At 37.3% G+C, this 14,579-nt stretch overlaps 1 protein-coding gene across 1 annotated transcript in view; it reads right to left on the bottom strand.

The window, feature by feature from the left end:
- P2RY8 (P2Y receptor family member 8) overlaps positions 1–10,964 on the bottom strand; it is a 92,705-nt gene extending 81,741 nt beyond the window's left edge. The window contains exon 1 of the mRNA XM_072614498.1: positions 10,511–10,964. The gene's annotated coding sequence lies outside the window, so the exon portion shown is untranslated. The remainder of the gene's footprint in view (positions 1–10,510) is intronic.
- Positions 10,965–14,579: the final 3,615 nt, after the last annotated feature.

Genomic DNA, 14,579 nt, shown 5'->3' with positions numbered 1-14,579 from the left:
ATGTTACTCTCCTTACATCACTCCATGGTCCAAGCAAACTTGACTTAATGCTATGATGACACACAACACCACCTTCTGTTTCTATGCCTTCACACCAGTTATCTCATGTGTCTAGAATACTTTCCTTCCTTAACTCCACCTCATAGAATACTATATTTCTTTCATGACTCTGTTCGAGTGCCACCTTCTACATGAAGTCTTTCCTGATGACTTCAGTGATGTTTGCCATCTCAAAATTCCCTTGCATTTATTTAGAATATATTCTATAGATATTACTAAATGATTCTGTTGTCCTGTATCTCTTCTTCCTTTCTTGAATAAACTTAAATATACAGTCTACATTAGGTGTTTCCATTTCCTCTCCTCTTACTACCTTCAAAACCATCAGTAATCTAGCTTTTAATTTCTTTCATTTACTTATCTTCAGTTTCTCCCTGTCTACTGGATTCTTCCTTACTTCCTAAAGAAGCATGCCCATTTCTTCCCCAGTCTGAGAAAGTCCTCACTTGATCCATCCAACCCCACCAGTTATCATCCCATATCACTCCCTTTTGTGACTAAACTCCTTCAGAAGGTTTCTACAATGGGTGCCTTCACTTCCCTTCTCACTCTTTTCTTAACTCTCTATGATCTGGTTTCCAACCTCATCTTCAAATGCTGTCTTCAAAGTTATGTGTAGTCACTTAACTGCCAAAGCTAATAGTCTTTTCTCAGTCCTCATTCTTCTTTATCTGTCAAGCATTTGGCACTGTTGGTTACCTCCTCCTCTTGGAGTTTTTGTAATATTGCTCTTTCTTGGTTCTCTTCTCAACTATCTGACTGTTTCTTCTAAGATTGCTTTGCTGGTTCTTCATACACATCACATCCACTAACCATGAATGTCCCCCAAGATTTTATCCTGGGCTGTCTTCTCTTTTCCCCTTATACTATCCCACTTGCTCAAATAACTGATTCTCATTAACAACAGTGAGTTCAATATAGCCCTAATCTTTCTTCTTGGCTATAATCCTACATTACCATTTTCCTTTTGGACATCTGGAACTGGATGTTCTGTAGATAGTTCAACTGCAGCATATCCAAAGCAAAACCCATTATTCTTCCTCACAAATTCTCCCTCTTTCCCAATTATTCTATTTTTCTCAAGGCCCCACAATCTTTCTAGTTATCTAGTTTTCATCAATTCTTCACTCTTACTCTATATATCCATTGCATTGCTAAATCTTGTCATTTCTAATTTGACTACATATATGATATGCATAATATATGCGGTTATGTATATATACACGTACATATTTATATAGATATCCCTTTTCTCCATATATATATACACCTCTGTAGTTCAGTCTCTTCTTCTCACCTCTTGCCTGGACTTTTGAAATAACCTTCTAGGTGGTCTTCTTGCTTCAGATCTCTCCTCATTCCAATCTATCTTTCATTCAACTGCCAAAGCCATTTTTCTAGGGTCTGACCATGTCATCCTCCATTCAATATGCAATAAATCTCAGTAACCTTTTATTACCCACAGGATCAAATGTTAGGTCTGCTGTCATTTAAAACTCTTCATAACCTCCTAGACCCTTCCTACCTTTTCATTCTTCTTATACTTTACTCTCCTTCACACTCTCTACAATCCAACTACCTTGACCCATTTACTTCTCCTCCTGTACAATACTCCGTTTCTTCTCTCTGTGTCTTTGCATTGGCTATTTCCCTCCTCATGTACAATGATCCTCACTATTACTTCTTAGTTTTCCAGGCTTCCTTTTGAGCCTCAGCTCAAATTCCACCTGCTGCAAGAGACTTTTTGCCAGTACCACAAGCTCCTAGTGCCTTCTCCTCTGAAATTAACTTCCATTTACCCTGAATATATCTTGTATGTACTTAGATTTTTACACATGCTATAAAGTGAACTCCTTGAGGACAGGGACTGGTTCTTTTTTTGTTTTCTTTGTATCTCCAGCACTTGGCCAGGCTGTGGCACAGCATGAGCACTTAATAAATGCATTACCCTACTGCCTGACATTATCTTTCTGATAGAGTGTGAATTCCTTATATGCACATACTCATTAGCTTTTGTCTTTGTATCCCCAGTGCCTAGCTCAGTGCCTGGAAGATGGTAAACTTTTTAACAAATACTTCATTTCTTTAAAATTTCATTTCATTCCATTTTCAAAAAGATCTGGCTTCTCTCCCTCCCACTTCTCTGTCTATCTATTGAGAAAACAAGAAAAATAAAACCCTAGTTAGAAATATGTATAGTCAAGCAAACCATATCCTGCATTGGGCATGTTAAAAAAAAAGTCAATGTATATTCGGAGTCCATGACCTCTCTACCATTATGTAGATAGCAGGGTTTATCACGAGGCCACTGGAATTGTGGTTGTTCATTGTGTTGATCAGAATTCCTAAGTCTTTCAAAGTTGTTTGTCTATACAGTCTTATTCTTATTACATAAATTGTTCTGGTTTTGCTTTCTTCACCCTGCATTAGTTCATACATCTTCTCCCAGATTTCTCTGAAATCATCCCCTTCATTTCTTACATGACAATATTAACAGATGCATGTTGATTGACTAATTGACTTGTCTCTTTTCTGTCTTTCACCTTTTGTATTCAATGACCACATCCTCTGGAATTAACCTCTACATCATTTCTCACATTTGAGCTCTCTTGTTTTTTTTCACTGTCACCATCATAGAAAAGGTCCTTATTAACACCCATATAGATGACTGTAGTAGCTTCCTTATAGGAGGGTCTTCCCACCTCTATTCTCCATCTACCCTCCACTCTATTCCCACCCCAGCTCCACCCTCTAGGCCTAAGTTATCATTTATGCCATTGCATAGATCTGGTCACATTAATGTCCTGCTCAAAAGATCTTCAGTGGCTCTTTAGATGGTCTATCTTGCACAAACTGGTATGATTCTCCCTTTGTAGCTTTATATTATATTATAACTGATTTACATTAATTAAATATTCATTTATATTGTCCTTTGTTCTTGAAGAGAACCATGACATCAAGGAGATGATGACATGACTTGCAATTAACTTTGATCTGAGTGAAGAAGAGATGTGCAAAGTCACTAGCCTCACTTTCTCCTCCTGAGCCATCTGGATTCAGTGACCAGATATTCATCAGGATGACTGGAGACAACCCAAGATGCAATGAGAGACCCTAGCACTTTTAAACTAAGCTCTTTTCAAGTTCTCACTTTGAGTGGTATTGCCCATTCAGCAAATAAGCCTCTTTTAGAAGTGAACCAAGGGATAGCCTTTTCAATTAAAAAAAAAAGTCAAACTGGGAGAGGAAGATTCTCAGGGTTGCTGGTCAAAAGAGAAACAGTTACTATTTACATTTACTCTGAGCCAGGAGGGTCCCCAAAATAACCATTAAGTGTTGCTTGGGCAGGGACCACTCCACGCTTCACTGATACTGAAGTACTCTGCTTCTCTGCCTTCGTTTATACTATTCCCTATGCATAGATTGGCTTTCCTTCCCTTAGTCTGCCTATTAATGTATTAGAACACAACTCACATTTTGACTTTCTATGATGTCTTCCCGTGAAGAAACTTTAATGCCATTGGAACTTCACACATTCACTTCTCAAGTGCACTTACCTTAGAATATGATATACTCTAGTTATGTCTGTCTGTATTTTATCTCTTTATTAGACTGAAACCTTTATGAAAGTATAGTGTGGAAATTATCTAAATTTTGCATTTTTTTCCTCTATTGGGTCCCTGGAACACAGCTGTTGCTTAAATGTCGGGTGAATGAGCATCTTATCTCCCCAACAAAAATATCAGCTTTTTGAGGATAGGGATCATACTTTATGATTCTACCACAGCCCCATGAGAAGTGCCTCTTTGATGTTATATAAATACATTGAATACAGAAATGTGCTGGCTCTTAGAAAAGGCTCAACATACTTTTTAGTTTAATTTGCATTGTTAAATATTTCTCTATTTTTTTCATGTCTTGAAAATGAAAAGAACAAGAAATCAAGTCCTGATTTGCTGTTTTATTGATTTCCAAGGTGGGAATGCTCACTTTGAAAACAGCTGATTTGATCTGGCTCCAGCATACCCCTAGGGATATGAATATAACTCCTGTTTCAAAGTCCATTGGTAAGGGACTCTCATTACTGGTAGAGATGAAAGCACTGTCCTGAGTGAGGGGCAGGGGGCAATTGTTGAGAGACAAGAGTTGTACAGTTCTCATCACTTCCTCTTTGGAAACTATTCAAATGAGAGTCCTCCTTAGGGACTCTCCAGGCAAGGGTCTTCTTTGACTATCATCCAGGTGGCTTGCAACTTTGAGAGAGAAGTTGCAAGAGGCCAACCTTATTTCAGGTTGCTGAGGAAAAGGACTGGGAAGACTTGAGAGAAGGAGGCAGCCTCTATCATGTCCCTATTCCCAGCTTGCTACTCCAGAGACTTTAGGGAAATACTAAAGTCTTGGGTGAGATCCTGGACTCTACCTCTTGGTTGAGCTGAGTTTTTTTGTTCCCAATAGGAAATCTCCTTCACTCTGTATGACCTACATGTACCTTCTCTTATTTCTGTTTTGCTATGATTCGGATAAATGGACTTCTTTGCTATTCTCTGTATGTGTTCATTATGGAAGTGGTATTTGGTGGGAAAGGAGTTAAGTCTTGTATAAAACTTGGGGTCCCCACAGTGACAGTGATCAAAAGTTAGCTCAGATCTAATCATATCCCCTAGATGATCAATATTTAAGGGAGCAAATACATATATTCCAGCCCATATCTCCTCTTAATATGGTGGCCTTCAGCCCTAATGCCTGCTCGTGGCAGAAGTGAAAGTCTCCCTTGGAGAAGGGAGATGTCTATTCTGTTTTGCTTCAAGCCACATATGCAACAACAGGCCTCCATGACACATGTGGCGACCTCTCTACACATGAGGGACCTACTCTGTCACTGTTGTTTTTTGTTCTATCTTCATTCTCAAAGAGAATCAATGCCATCAGAAGGGTCATGTCGTGACTTGAAAGTGAATCCAATTTAAATGAAGCAGGGCTGTGCAAAGTCATGAGCTGCACTCTCTCCTCCAGTCATTGGTGTTCATTGACAAAGACACATTTCAGGATGATTGGTGATGCCTCCAAATATAGTGGGGAACCTTGATCTTTTTAAGTTAAGGTGTTTCCCAGGTCTCAGTTTGTCTGACATGAATAAGACAAAAACATCTTTCTTTCCTTTTTGATTGTCCATAAGTACCTAAAACTGGTGCAGCATGAGAATTGCTAGAGATCTTGAGAGTCCCCCGCAGTGGAAAGTTTGAATAACCTCAGTATAATTGGCAGCACGGAGCTAAGCCACAAAGAAATCAAACAGCCTTTGTGTTTACTTCAAATTTAGTATATTCTTTAACAGAATATCTCTTTAAAACATCTTCTAGTGTAGTTTTCAAGAGGTCTTCTTGGAAGATACACACCTTCAAAAGTGCAAAATTATTGAAGTTGTTCTGTCTTAGTAGAGATAGTAACCAACAATTAAAAGTGTCACCAGAAAAGCAGAATACGAGACTAATTGTAGAATAATCCAAGAAAAATGAAGAAAAATCCTGAGTATTTGGGCTTTTGCCAAATTTTCTCCGAATCTAGTAGAAAATGAGAGATTCCCTGAGACAACCTTTCTGAAGTTGTACAATAAAAGTCCACAGTCATCTTCAGATTTCAGGCAATGATCTCAAATGATTATTTTTCAAAAAATTAGAGGCAGCTAAGTGGTGCAATAACTGTGGCAATGGACCTGGAATCAGGAAGGCCTGAATTCACAAACCACCTCAGATATTTACTCCCTGTATGACCCTGGGCAAATTACTTGACCTCTGTCTGCCTCAGTTTCCTCATCCGTAAAATGGAAATAATCACAGAAACTTACTTCCCAGCGTTGTTGTGAGGATCAAATGAGATAATATTTGTAAAGCTCTATGCAAACCTTGAAGTACTATGTAAAGGCTAGCTATTAATATTACTTGTGGCTAAGTCACTCTGTTGCTCTGGGCCTCAGTTTCATTGTCTCTAAAATGGGAGAATTTTGCCACTAAGGTACTTTTTGTTTCTAAATTATATTTTGATTGCCCAGGTTACAATGACAGGTCAGAACCAAGAATAGGCCTTAGAGATACTGATTGTCTTAGGCCTGGATTCTTTCCAAAACACTATCCTATGATTTCTATAAAGTAAAATGAATATTATTGTTATACAGGTAGTTTTATCATTAATCTCTTAGTGTCCAGGCCCTCACTTAAGTCATACTTTACACCTTTTTGGTTTGGTAGGACCTCCCAGAGCTTATGCTTACTGACAAGGACTTGTGAGAACTAAGGGTCATCTTCATGCCTCAATGAGGCATCTAGGTAAGATTTTAATGAAAGTATAAATAGGCAATAAATTAATATACAGACAGTAGTATAAATAATTAATAATATAAACTCAACATCCACCCACCCACCCATCCATCCATCCTTTCATTCATCTTTTCTCTGTCTCTCTCTTTCTGTCTTTCTCTGTTCCTCTCTGTCTCTCTGTCTCTGTCTCTCCCTTTGTCTGTCTGTCTGTCTGTCTCTCTTCTCCTCTTTTAACAGAATTCAGGCCCTTACTATGATTTGTATGTTGACACAACCACAGAATCACCAGAATCACCACCTCAGGATGAACCAAGTAATCTTTTCAGTCCTTTTGTTTCTCCTTGACAGGGTATCAATTCTCTATACTAGGAATAACCTACTCTTCTTTTTTAAAAATTATTTCATTTGTTTTCAGTGTTCTACAATCACTTCCATATATCTTAGGTTTTTCGCCTCCCTCCCCTTCTTCCCCCCTACCTCCCCACTCCCTCCCTGAGATGGCATACAGTTTTGTATAGATTCTACACATATACTCCTATTAAATACATTTTCCCTTTAGTCGAGTTGCATAGAAGAATTAAAATGAATGAGAAAAATCATAAAACAAACCAAAAGATAATACAAAAGAAAATGATCTGCCTCATTCTGCACGAATTCCACTATTCTTTCCCTGGATGTGGAAGGCATTTTGCCTTAAGAGACCAAAAATCTACTCTTCTGGAGGGACCTCATTGATTTACAAAAGAGATCTTCACTGACTCAAGTTTGTGCATAATCTGTACATTTGTATATCCTTGGACTTGAACTTTAAAAAACAGGGAAATATAGAGAAAAGAGAGAAGGAAGCTTGTGTACAGATGTGAGCTCTAAGAGATACCTGTGCAATTACATGGTCCTTTGGAGTACTACAAGCACAGAGGAATAGGAATTATGTGGAGACGCAGGAGAGGAGATTCCATTGCTAGAAGCAGATATGAAGGGGAAGATGGATCAACAGATCAGAAGGTCACATTGTGGAAGAACCGAATAGACCTATCTCTTTCTTGGTATTCTGAGTCATGTATACTGTGTACATGATGATGGAACACAGGACTCACAGGAGTATTGGTTGGCTCTTTAGAAGCCCCATGTTCTTTCTTATCAAAGGGTCACCCTTCTCAGGACAGTATAATGTCTGGAGTTGTTGGGGAAGTAGGGCAATAAAAGGTTGCTTGACTCTCTAGCAACTGAAGTACACTCTCTGTGTGATTGAAGGTGGTCTGAAGTAACCTAACAGGTCCCTGGAACCCACCAGATGGGCACTATTTAAAGTCTTGGGTATTTTGGTGGCTTTTGATATGTTAAGTAAGTCCTGGCTTATATTCATTATTTTATTAACTTACATCTTACATGGGATCTGAGTGCCATTTTAAGGAAAGACATTAGCCAAATCTTTACACTAAGACAAAACAAGTTGAATTCTGAAATTCCCAGAGGATAACTCGACTGAGGGCAGGCAAGCCATCAGAAACTGAATTGAGACTGTAAATCCAACAATTATGGTGCTTAGACAATGGTTGCAACTAATACATGATGACCAAATAGCAGCACTCCTGAAAAAGACACTCAGCTAATAGGCTTTTAGCATGTATTTATTGGATTATTCTTTTTTTTAGAATCATAGATTGATGGAATTTTCTACTCCTTAATTTTACACATAATAACGCTGAAGCCCTGATATGGGAAGTGCTTTCTGTTCAAGGCCTCAAAACTGTAAATCTTTATATTTTTAAACAAACCTCTTAGGCTTCTTTGGTTACCCATAACCAGGAAATGACCTGGTGCTTAAGATTTCTTTCTTCATATAACAGTGAAAATAGCAATATTTAGTTGTGTTAAGACAAACAAAATGAGTCATTAAATATAAAAATCATAACATAGGATTCTCAAACTTGCTGAATAGGTTTCAGATTGTGTTCTTGGTCTGCCATGTTTCACTTTGTTCATTTCTTCAAGGATAAAATGATAAACAAGTCACTTTCTGTCATGTTCAGAGTAGATATCAGGTTAAGAATTTTAAAAGTGCAAGCTATTATATTGTCACCTACTTCTTCCTCCTGATTTCCCCACTCAACTCCTTGTTCTTGGACAGCAGATCCCCAGGTTTATGGCAAGTGCTATAGAAATAACTCAGGCTCTGCTTACAGAGTTCTAGAATTTGTTTATCTTTCTATCATGAACCACAATATCCAAGCAGATCGATTCTTTTATATCTAGTTTTTTACTGCTTAATGGGCATTGCCTCAGACAAACTGAGACCTAGGAAAGACCTTAGCTTAAAGGTCAGGGTCTCTCCCTGCATCCAGGGCCATTCCAGTCCTCTTCACATGTAACTTGATGCTGGCTTCTGATAACTCTAGAGGAGAAAGTGAGGCCAATGACTTTGCACAGCCCTGCCTCAATTAAATCCAATTCATTTGCAAGTCAAGACATTACCCTCCTGATGTCATTGTCCTTTATGGGAATGAAGGATGAACAATAAGCATATCCAAGCAGCACTTTTATCTATAAAACTTTTGAGAGAATAATGTAACAGCCAATATATATCATTTTAAAGTTCTATACACAGTGTCCCAGAAATCTTAGTGCAGTGTTAAGCTTTAATAGCTAAAAAGGTCAGTAAGATTGTAGGGATCATCCTGTATTATTCCATTTGATCCTCACAATAATTCCATCATATAAGTATGACAAGTATTATTATCCTCATTCTTTGTGTAAAAGAGAAGTTAAATGCAATTAAGTTCAGAGAAATTAAATAATAGAATTAATAAATGTCAGAGGTGGAGTTCCAATTCCAAGTCTCCCTTGATTCCAGGTCCAATGCTCTTCTTATGACATAAGGATACTGAGCTGACTTTTAAGAGAAGCTGATATCTGTACAGTCTTTAAAGTTCTAAACCAGAAGTTAGATCGAGCATGACAATCAAAATAAAGAACTGGAGGAGGATTTCTTTACTTTGTTTTAAAAAAATAGTAAAGCCTGTCAACAGACATTTGGCAACTACGTATTTGAATATTACAGTAAGGGCTTGGTTGAAATAGGGTTTTCTGACCAACTGAAATGATATATATATAGAAGGGTACTTTGCTGGCTCTTGGAAATATATCCTATCTCTTGACATAGAGGAGGAGGGCTTTAATTACAGAATGAAACACATATAAATATATATATGTTTGATATAAGTAATACATGTGTGTGTGTCAGATTTGTTTTGCTTAAATTTATTTCTTTATTAAAGATTATGTTGAAGGAATAGGGATGGACAATCACTGGAAGGGATCAGAGTTGTGGTTCTTTAAAAGAGCATTGCTAAAACATTTCCAAAAAAAGAGAAAAGAAACCTCATATACCTCTAACTACTTGAAGATATACATTCAAAATCAACAACAATGAACAATAAAACAAAACTTCATCCCATGGTTCTAGAAAAATAAAAGCCATAGGAGTTCTGTTTTATCAGCCCCAAGTGGTACCCAAATCCATGTACATAGGCCCTTTTTTCTATTATAAATTTACAAAACTAGGATCTCAGTTACCTGTGGTGTATGCCTGTTAGGATCCTTTTGGCATAACTACAACTGATAAAGGGACACACATGATACAGATTTCTAAACAAAGCTATCACAGGGAGTTTTGGTCTCAGATTAGTTAACACGGAGGTGAGATGCTTATATCTCCTTTCCAACCTTTGTTTAAACTTTGTTGCTTTCATTTGTCTCCCTTCAAGGAATATTCACAGTTTATACCTGGCTTCAGGAGAAAATCCTTCCTGTGGACCAGTTTTTTTAAAATAATAAAGAAATGTCCCTAATGACTTAGTGACAGCTCACAGACCATTATATAATTCTTAACTAAATTGTTAATCAATTCTAATGCTTTGAGACTTCTGGTAATTCTGAGTTCCCGTTTCATGCATCCCTAAATACAGACAACTTTCTCTTCATATTCTATTTCTCTAACCTACTTCTTCCATCACCTCTTTCCAACACTACTCCCCTACTTCCACACATGCAGAACTGCTCATCCAAAAGCCTGGGCAGTCCTTAAAACATCCTCAATTAAAGATGTAAAGAAAGTTAAAACTAAGTTTGCTTACCTTCATTCTAGCATGAAACTTCTTTAAATTCAGAAAACATTGACAGATGCTTATTCCTCAAAGCACCTTACCCAGGAAATGACCTTGCAAGAGTGAATAGTTTGAAGAGTCTCTTACTTTAATCCTCATTTCAGAATATGTGGTGTGCATCATTTGCTGTGAAGTCTTTCTAATATTTCAAGTCGATAGGTATGAATCACATTAATCCAGCTGATTTCATATTTCATAAAAAGTGTTACTTTCAACCCCAGAGCAGAATACTATGACTGGTACTGACATATAGACAGAGAAGAAACTATTTTTGAAATTTCCTGTTGAACTCTATGCTGACAATTACATACAGCCAAGTTCATCAGAGCAAAACGTGTTCAGAGTTGACGACATGCCACTTGCTTCTCTTTTATAAGCACACTTCCTCTCTGCACTGAATTGTTCAAATCATATCTTGGATAGCTTTAGACAATACAAAAGTATTTGAAACAGTTTGGGCAAGATAGGTTTCTGTACCCTTTCTTGTTTGAGAAAGGAAAACCCCTGTAATGAGGCATAGAAGGATCCATTTCCCTAAGATTAGACTATAAATGTTGTGAACCCAAATTGAACTTTGTGTAGGCAGAACATGAATTCCTGTTTTTTTTATTCTTGAGTCTTTTTTTTCCTGTTTAGAGTTCTAAAAATGTCCACATTGCAACATCTTTTGGCTTTATGAGAGAAACATAATTTATAATACAAAAAAATTTACAAATTGCAAACTAGTCATTTTTTAATTTTTTTCTGAATTACATGTAAAAATTTTTTTTAACATTCATTAAAAAAATTTTCAGTTCCAAATTCTCTTTCTCTTTCCTTTCCCTCCCATTTCATTAAGAAGGCAAGCAATTTGATATAGACTAAACATGTGCAGTCATACAAAATATTTCCAGATTAGCCATATTGCAAAAGAAAATGCAGACAAAAAAGACCCAAGAAAAATAAAGTTTTAAAAAAGCATGCTTCAATTCAGTTTATTAACAGAGGTGGGTACCGTATTTCATTATAAGTCCTTTGGCATTGTCCTGGATGATTGCATGGTGTCATTCACAGTTGATCTTTGTAATTACTGTTACTGTGTACACTGTTCTCCTGGTAGTGCTCGTTTCATTTTGCATCAGTTCATGCAAGTTTTCCCAGGTTTTTCTGAAAGAGTTTTGCTTGTCATCTCTTATAGCACAATAGTATTCCGTCACAATCATATATCTTAACTTGTTCATCCATTCCCCAATTGATGAACATCTCTTCAAGTTCCAATTCTTTTCCATAACAAAAAGAGCTGCTTTAAATATTTTTGTGTATGTAGGTTTTTTTCCTTGTATCTCTTTGAGATAAAAGATCTAAAATAGGTATTTCTGGGTCAAAAGGTAGGCACAGTTTTGTACCCCTTTGGACACAATTCCAAATTGCTCTCCAGAATGGCTAGACAAGTTCACAACTCTACACTAATGGATCAGTGTCCCTATTTGTTTACATCCTGTTAAATATTTGTCATTTTCCTTTTCTATCATATTAGCCAATCTGATAGAGTATAAGGTAGTACCTCAGAGCTGTTTTAATTTGCATTTCTCTAATCAATAGTAATTTTATAGCATTTTTCATGTGATTATAGATAAATTTGATTTCTTCTTCTAAAAACTACTTGTTCATATCCTTTTACCAATAAACAATTAGAGAATAACTCATTTTTATAAATTTGACTCAGTTCTCTACATATTTGAGAAATGAGGTTTTATCAAAGAAACTTGCTATAGTTTTTTTCTTAGTTTCCCACTTTCCTTCCAGTCTTGGCTGCATTGCTTTTGTTTGTGCAAAACCTTTTAATTTAAGTTAATCAAAATTATATGTTTTGTATCCCATAATGGTTTCTATCTCTTGTTTGGTCTGAAATTATGCTCTTATCTATATATTTGACAGGCAAAGTTTTCCATGTTCCCCTAATTTGCCTATAATATCACCCTTTATGTCTATGAACTTATCATGAACTTATTTTGACTATATCTTGATATACAGTGTGAGAGGTTGGTCTATACCTACTTTCTGCCAAACTGCTTTTCAGTTTTCCCAACAATTTTTGTCATATAGTGAGTTCTTGTTCCAAAAGTTTGGATCTTCTGGTTTGTTGAATCCTAGATAACTATTGTTGTTTACTACTGTGTATTGTGTACCTAATCTGTTGCATTGATGTATTACTCTATTTCTTAGCCACTATTGGGTTGTTTTGATGATTACTGCTTTGTAATGAGGAAATTGTGGGAACTGAGTGAATCACACTAACTCCATCTTGTGATTCAATTCTGGAACTAGCTCAGTTCCCTTTCTATTCAATTATGAGTCTAGTCCAATTTCTGTCTTGTAAGAAAACTTTATTCAGTTATGGGAATTGTGAGAAAACTTTATTGCATTGTTTGAACCTCACCCTGCATGACTGGGAAGTTGGACCACCTCTACCTGTTGCTTAGGGACCCTTAAGGACCTTGGTTATGCTGACCAGAAAGTCAGTCACATCTGAAGACTGATCCAAGCAGTTTTCTCACAATTATATAGCTCAAGCAATCCATTGTGGTTGTTGTCCTTCATCTTTGAAGAGGATCAAAATGACATCACCATTGTAAAGTGAAATTTCAGTGTGTCTGAATGTGACTGATCAGACCAATATGAGCTTGGAATGCTCTAACACAGGGTGGGCACAGATAGTCCTTTTGAATATTTGGAGTGGATACCCCAAATTTGCTCATCCTGTGTTTACTTTGTGCTGTCTCAATTCTGCTTTACTCAAAAAGCACAATACCTTTTCTTATGTGGGCACACCGTGCTGAGTAGTCCTGTGACAATGTCTTCCATGTTTCACAGTCAAATCCAAAGTTCTTGAGAGAGACCTTGAGAATGTCCTTGCATCTTTTCTTCTGGCCACCATGTGATCACCTGCGCCATGCAAGTTCTCCATAAAATAATCCTTTTGGCAAGCATACATTTTGCATTTGAAAAACATGGCTAGTCCATCGGAGTTGGACTCTCTGAAGCATAGTTTGAATACTTGGCAGTTCAGCTCGAGCAAAGACTTCAGTGTCTGGTACCTTATCATGCTAGGTGATCCTCAGAATCTTCCTAAGACAGTTCAAATGGAAGCGATTCAGTTTCCTGACATGACGCTGGTAGACTCTCCATGTTTCACAAGCATATAACAATGAGGTCAGCACAATGGCTCTGTAGATCTTCAGTCTGGCCATCAGTCTAATACCTCTTCTCTCCCAAACGTTTCTTCGGAGCCTCCCAAACACTGAGCTAGCTCTGGCAATGCGTGAATCAACCTCATTGTCAATGTACTACCAAGGTAAGTGAACTTATCCACAGTATTCAAAACTTCTCCATTTGTTGTAACTGATGGTTCCATGTATGGATGGTGTGGTGGTGACTGATGGAGCACCTGTGTTTTTTTAGTGTTAATTATTAGGCCAAATTATTAGGCCAAAATTAGCACAGACAGCAGAGAACTGATCTATACTTTATTGCATCTCAGCTTCAGAGGCTGCATTGAGTGCACATCATCTGCAAACAGAAAATCATGCACTAACACTCCCTCCACTTTGGTCTTGACTTGTAGCCTTTTCAAATTGAAGAACTTACCATCAGTACAGTAGTTGACCTTGATGCCATATTCATCCTCATTGAAAGCATTTGTCAACATGCCTGAAAACATCATGCTAAAAAGCATGGGAGCAAGCACACAGCCCTGTTTCACTCCATTGATAACTGGGAAGGCAAAAGAGCTTTGTCCATTATCCAGAACCTGGGCAAACATGCTATCATGAAATTGAGATACAATACTGAAGAACTTCTCTGGGCAACCAAATTTTGACATGATTTTCCATAAACCCTCATGACTAACAGTCAAAGGCCTTGGTCAGATCTATAAATTTTGTGTACAGACACAAAATTCTGCTCCTGACATTTATCCTGGAGTTGTCAGGCAGCAAACACCATATCAACTTTTCTTTGGCCTTTTCTAAAGCCACATTGGCTCTCAGGTATGTGCCCA

Source organism: Notamacropus eugenii, chromosome 5, assembly GCF_028372415.1.
Source record: "Notamacropus eugenii isolate mMacEug1 chromosome 5, mMacEug1.pri_v2, whole genome shotgun sequence".
NCBI classification, from domain to species: Eukaryota; Metazoa; Chordata; class Mammalia; order Diprotodontia; family Macropodidae; genus Notamacropus; species Notamacropus eugenii.
This window is presented reverse-complemented; position numbering and strand designations above follow the sequence as displayed.